Source organism: Bombus pascuorum, chromosome 3, assembly GCF_905332965.1.
Source record: "Bombus pascuorum chromosome 3, iyBomPasc1.1, whole genome shotgun sequence".
NCBI classification, from domain to species: domain Eukaryota; kingdom Metazoa; phylum Arthropoda; class Insecta; order Hymenoptera; family Apidae; genus Bombus; species Bombus pascuorum.
This window is the reverse complement of record NC_083490.1, coordinates 19520315-19526700: the sequence shown is the minus strand read 5'-3', so window position 1 is coordinate 19526700 and position 6386 is coordinate 19520315. Positions and strand designations below refer to the sequence as shown.

The following is a 6386-nucleotide window of genomic DNA, read 5'->3' as shown; positions in this document are numbered from 1 at the left end:
ATAGAAGCTGTCAGCGTGCGATAAGTACCGTGATGGTTCAACCGACATCACAATAAAAGTGTTCACCAATTACACATAATTTATCACTGGCACACGCGGAAGCGTCCGTTTTCAATCAGTCACGTCGCGTAGATCGCACCGGGAAACGCTTCTTTTCTTCTGGTCGCGGCGTTGCGTTGTATCGACCATAACGGAGGCATTATTAGCCCAAGGTTCCTTGCTGATTATTGTTCATCAGTAGAAGGAATCACGAACGTTTCCAAAGGCTATAAAAGATAGGACAGAAACCAGCCCGACTGCTAGTATTCTATAAACTTTCGGTCTATGTCAAAGGATCGTTCCGTCATTTTCGATCAAATTGTTGATGTATAGGTGTTTCGCCTAGATAAAATAAATTCCCTAATTTATCGAACATCGTGTAAAGTTTACCAAGAGAATCTTTGATCGTACGTGTATTGCTGGTTTTCTGTGAATTATTTCTGGATTTTATTGGTTCAACTAGTTATATGAAATTTTATATGAAAATTTGTTTTTAGGGAAGAAAACCAGCGAATTTAAACGCGAGGGGTTGCAATTGTGGTAAGTATTTCTTTAGATTGTATTTACTTTCTACTATGATATTAAAATGTTTCGATTAGTACATAAATAAAGTTTCATAATTTTCTAAATTTCTTGGTTGACGTGCTTCTATCATAAATGCTGAAAATTACGAAGAAAAAGGGAAAATCTCTTCATCTCAACTTTCCCCCATATCGGGCAACAAACGCTGTATATCGAATGTCTAACTTCTTACCTACAGATTTATCATTAGTTTACCGTTTGTTCGTAACGACGTTTCTTTTTTGCAATTATACAACGGAATTAACGATACGTCGCTAGGTGTACCGGTACTGTTCCAATGAAATGGTGGAAAAAAGTAGATTTCCGATTTTAATGGGAAGCGGACGAGTGGGACTCCGAAAACCAGTCTCCGTTCGGAAATGGTTTTAACGAGGTGGTTCGAAAAGCGGCCAGTACACATCAGAGCGCGAAGAATCGCGAGCAAAAACGCTCTGTACACGTGGCTGGTGGACGAAACTGTTCCCCTTAGGGGTGGTGAGCCACCTCTAAATCGCAGGCTGTCGACCGAGGGAGTTTCTGTCGAAATTGTATCGTGTCGAAGTAACGTTATTTCGTTCATGTGAGGGTATCGGAGGAAAAATGAGCCATTCGGAAGCTATATCTCAACTTTACAAATTGAGGAATAGGGAAATATAATAATGCTAATAATATAAATCTTCTTACTATAAATAAAGTTATGGAAATTAGTTATTCGTTTGTAAGAAGCTTTAGAAATTTTCTGAAAGTAAAATCGTTCATTGTGAATAAGATTGTTGTTTTTTTAATAACTATTAGATGTAAAAATTAATTAGACGAATCATCCCAAACCTTACCGTTTATTTCTCGGCTTTAGCCTTGAATTAGTTATAATTTACTGCAAGTATTTCCTGACTTGCACCAAGTTTTGAAAGTATTTATCAAGTTCTAGCGAAGTTTTCATTTAACAAACACTCGATTTTTTTTTTTGTTTCCAACTTTTCATATAACAGATTGAAAAAAGATTTCTGTAAGTATTTAAATACCTTCGTGAGCCATTGTATTATTTTAATCGTTCGAATAAAAGAACATCGTTAAAATGTGGATGGCGCTGTAATGAAAGAAATACAATTATCCAGTAATCATACTTTTGGAATGGTGGCTGGATTAAATTGTATCTTTAAGATTCCTGTAAACCTACAAAAGTCTTAGACGTTTCATTTGCACGTTGATTATATTACGATATATCGTAAAAAATTTTAATAGACTCGAGTTTCTTTATCACTAAAGGCTTCAGAAACGAGAGAACAGTTTTTCATAAAAATCTCGGTCCCCGTATCGTGTGAGCAGATCTGTCGACTGGGTTGCCGCGAGATTAAAACGCTTTTGATGTTTGTTTCGTTGGTCGATTTTGATATGGAACGTGCTTGGGAGCGCAAGTTAGATGTTGGTGAATAGAAATAGACAGGAAAAATAGAAATGAGAGATTGCAGTATCTGATTAATCGAATGGAGCACGTCGCTAGCAAGTTGATTGGTGAGATGAATAATAAAGCAGAAAAAGAACGAGTAAAATTGGAAATGATATATTCTTCACTTTTTCTCTATCTTTGAATCGAATAAGACATAGCCAAGATATATTTCACCACGTAAATAATTTAAAAATAAATAAAATAACATTTGAAAAATAATAATATGTTTGAATGGATAAAAGTAAAAATTGTAACAAGCTTAACAAACGTTATCGCAATAAAAGAGGCAGTGAGATTGAAAACAATAAAATTCTCATTTCATATTCGTAATAACCAAGCAAGCAACCAAGTTGGACCAAACAACAGAAGAAAATCGAAATGAAAGAAAGAAATAGCGGAAGAAACCTCGGTCAATATGTTTGCTGTCATTAAAACGCGAATTTCAATTCTCTTCTTTGAAGCCATAAGAAAGAAGCTTAAAGAAAAGTTCGCTTTTTGTTTTAGTCAACTGAAAGAGTCAAGCTCGGCAATTAGGAAAACAAGAAGACCGACTGAAATTTCGTCATTTATTTTATTAATCGTTTATTTCTCGTGACAGGCAAACAGGGGGTGAAGCGCGTTTACCCTGTAATGAATGTCTGGTATTCTACTCTTTTTTCTCTTCTTTCCTCCTTTTTTTCTCGTGCTAATTAGGTTGCTGCTTCGTTTCGTTCTACTTAAGACCGGGCGTCCCAAGATCTGCTTATTGGGCCCCTCAAATCCCGTATAAATAGCGTTCGCAATATCGTGTCGCGGCATGAAAGAAATAACTGGAACACGTTTTCATTAATACTCCCCGTAATAAAGTGGGTTTTTGCGCATTTCAATTAGCAACATTGGAGAACAAATTGAATCTGGTTTTTACTAAAACGTAGAAGATACGAGAAGTTAGATAGATCATGCGATGTCTCCATCGTGTGATCTTTAAATAGATCGTGATCCAAATCAGTAGCAAACGATGACAGCATTGAAACGCAGCAATCGAAACAATCCTCTTCTCACGAAACACGTAGATGAAAAGATGCGCTAGGTGACACTGATCGTTTGGATATCGAACATGTACACAGCTGCTAGTGGGCATATCGAGTTCATAACGATGACGTATGTGTGTCAAACAGAGTTCGTTTTGCTGGAGCTGTCATTTTCGAAAGTTTTCCTATATATAACGAACGAGGTTTCCATGACGCACGGAACGAAGGAAATTTTAGTATCTTGATGGATGGTACATGAATAATATCTTGTTGCATAGGATCGAACTTTGAATGTGATCTGGTTCCGCATTAGAATCTCCTTTATGCGCTCTTTGTTCTATATAGAATATGATTGACGTTCCATTGTTCAATTTTTGAAGAATCCGGTTTGCAACCAACCTGCCGGCAAGTCGATGATTTATTTACCTTAGGGTGGGCTTTTAATTGAGAAGGATTTCATTTTTAACGTTGCAACGATTAATCGTCGGAAAATTCTGTTGTTCGTGGTTGATCTTGATTTATTAGCAACGTGCTGCCGTTAGTGACCCGGAAATCTATGCTGGATTAGGAAAGATGCTTTTCGATTTTTCATATAAGTGAAATAAACGCGGAAAAAAGAAAAATTATTAAGAATTCGATACAATTGTTATCTTATTATCTTTTTGATTTAATGGTTCTAGTTTCTGTGAATTCAAATTTTGATGTGATGTGATAATTATCCTTTTTAAGAGTTTCTCCGATCGAAAATAAATTGTGAAAAATTTGACGCGATTGCTATTTTTCAAAAAAAAATCGAATACCTTGCCTATTATCTCTATCCTTCATCTAGTAAATGATGTGTTTAAAATGTAAATCATAGATAGCTATTATTCTCTTGTTGGTAGATTCGATGTTTATTAATACGTTGCTCAAAATGATTAGAGATACGCTTATAACCGATCGTGCAAGGGTGATGAGGTAGAAAAGATGAAAGTGGAACGTTGATCTGGGGAATCAATTGTCTAGAAACTATCAATTAGAAGTTTCCTCTGTACACGGAGTAAATTGTCTCTTTGATTAGACTATTAATCTCTTCTCGCTCGTATTTCAAATATATATATATCTTTCAGACACAAAGTTTTTAAATTTCCTAATCAATATCCAACGAATATATTATATTAAATGTATCTTCCCTACAGAAATGTTTGGTTCCGCCATATCGATTCGTTCGAATATCGGCTGTAGAAAACGTAGACCGACGTGCACAGTGATGTAACACGTCGAAATACGTACAGTTTGATTTTCCGAGTCTTGAAATTCAAACGATAACTTTGCCCGACTCTGAAGCGGAAAATATAATATTCATCTAAACGTGTTAGTCGAACATGTAGCTCAAGTAACTTCAAAACAGCGAATAACCTAACGAATAATAAACTCGCTCACTCTCTCTCTCTCTCTCTCTCACTCTCGGGTGAATAAATATCTCAAATTCCTTAATTGCTTCACCAACTAGCAGCTTCATAACTTGGCTCGGTTTCAAGCAGGGAGCAAATTAACAAGATTTGGTATTTCGGTGTTCGTGTTTTTCAATAGGAAAAACTATTTTGATCATATTCCTCGTTTCATTTTCTCGAGAACTAACTTCTCGTTAATCAGGTTAATACCTTCTTTATTTGTGGAAAATTACGTCTCTCGGAAAGTACTATACATAGCCTTCATACACCGTGGTACAATTCTCATAATGCTCTAAAAGGGGTCGTTCTATTTCATTCGCATGGACATTCTTGGCAAGCGTGTACAAAAGGTAATTCAGAAGTTTTTCGCGTGGTTAGATGGCAAAAGTTTAAAGCAACGCAGTTAAATGTTTGTGCTCTTTTTCAATTTATTCCAATATAATTCAGTGTCGCCTCATGGATACATCGTGTTACGTTCATTTGCAAGAGACCTTATTTCGCCTTCTTCCTTCTTTTTCTTCTTTTCATACGGGGCGGTCTGATAAAGTGGCTGCATATTCGTTCCTGTGTTTCCAGCACGAACATTATTTTTCAATGTTTTATGTTATCTTGTACGCGTGTTCCTACACCGTTCGAGTAATTTGATTTTCGAGGAAAACGCCAATATCTTCGATCCGACCAGATATTGTGTACGAGAATCGTACATGCATTTGCTCCAAACCAAAGATCGAGCTCCTCCTAGTAACTGCGATTGAATTTCTCAGGGCTGATTGTAGAAACAGAGGTTCACTTGGACGTTTTGTATACTCTCTATATTGAGTTTATGGCCAGTGCAGTTATTCGAAGAGGGCATGTTTCTGTTATTTGACTATCAATCCTTTTGTGCATCGGTTTCTCTACCTACGATATTTATAAAAACGTAGAAAATCATCAATATTGTGTAAATAAGGCCTGCGCTATATATTTTCTTGTTTCCCTTCGAAAGAAAATTTTAACTTTTTCTTTCTCATTGAGATTATTTTAAATTTGTCAACAACGTGTTATTTTCTTATTTTAGCGCATAGAAAGGTATTTTTTGTGGTTGTCATTTAGAGTTTCCAATTCTTATATGACATTTTTTAAAGTTGATGTTTCTTTAAAAACAACACGCATCGAAACGAGAATACGTTCAATATACATGACTCGTGAAAGTACGAAACCATAACATCTAGTGTACGCTTTTATATCTTAGTTACGTTTCAAAAAACATGACCTACCAAAAATCACGCGTACTTGAGACGATTGGTATATCGTATCACGAAACTGTAGAACATCTCCCCCTATTCTCGAGCGTGCCATTTCCCCCCACAAAAAGCTCCAGAGGGAAAGTTGGTTCCTTACGTCGAGCCCGCATATATCCGTTCCCTTTCCATAACGGTGGCTACAGAACCAGTGTGTATCGTCTTAGCGCGCTTGCAAAGGGTTGGCGAACGAGTTACTTGCCCCCAAGGTTCGCGAGAGGCGGCGAGCTTGCGCCAGTTCGGCTTGCGCCGCACAGAGAGACGTGCGCCGTGCCACCGAACGCTCCGCTCCGCTTCGAGGTAATTCGCAGAGGCGCGCGACCGGCCCTCGCCAGTTTCGTTCATCCGCTCGGACCAGAGTCACCTCTCTGCGTCAGCATGACCGATAACTCGCATCGTACGCGCCATCGCACCGCTTGAGGATCGATCTTTTCGCCCAACACAAGATCTCGATCCAGAAGATCGGTCGTTCATTGCGAAAAGGTTCGTCGATCTCGTCCAACTTGAAGTTTCGTGAATCTTATCGATCTTGGTGCAGTTCCATCGATCGAATTGATCTCAGTGGAGTTTCTTCGATCGCGAGTGTCTTCAAGTGAACACTGAGAATTAGTGGGAA

General features: G+C 37.6%; 1 protein-coding gene across 2 annotated transcripts in view; it reads left to right on the top strand.

Annotated features, from left to right (window-relative positions):
• The first annotated feature begins 309 nt into the window (after window positions 1-309).
• LOC132904843 (cysteine-rich secretory protein 2-like) overlaps window positions 310-6386 on the top strand; it is a 97149-nt gene continuing 91072 nt past the window's right edge. The window contains exons 1-2 of one of the 2 annotated variants that reach the window (XM_060955621.1): window positions 310-446; window positions 537-579. The gene's annotated coding sequence lies outside the window, so the exon portion shown is untranslated. Of the gene's footprint in view, window positions 580-6386 lie in introns of both variants that reach the window. The other variant, XM_060955620.1, reaches the window with a different exon arrangement.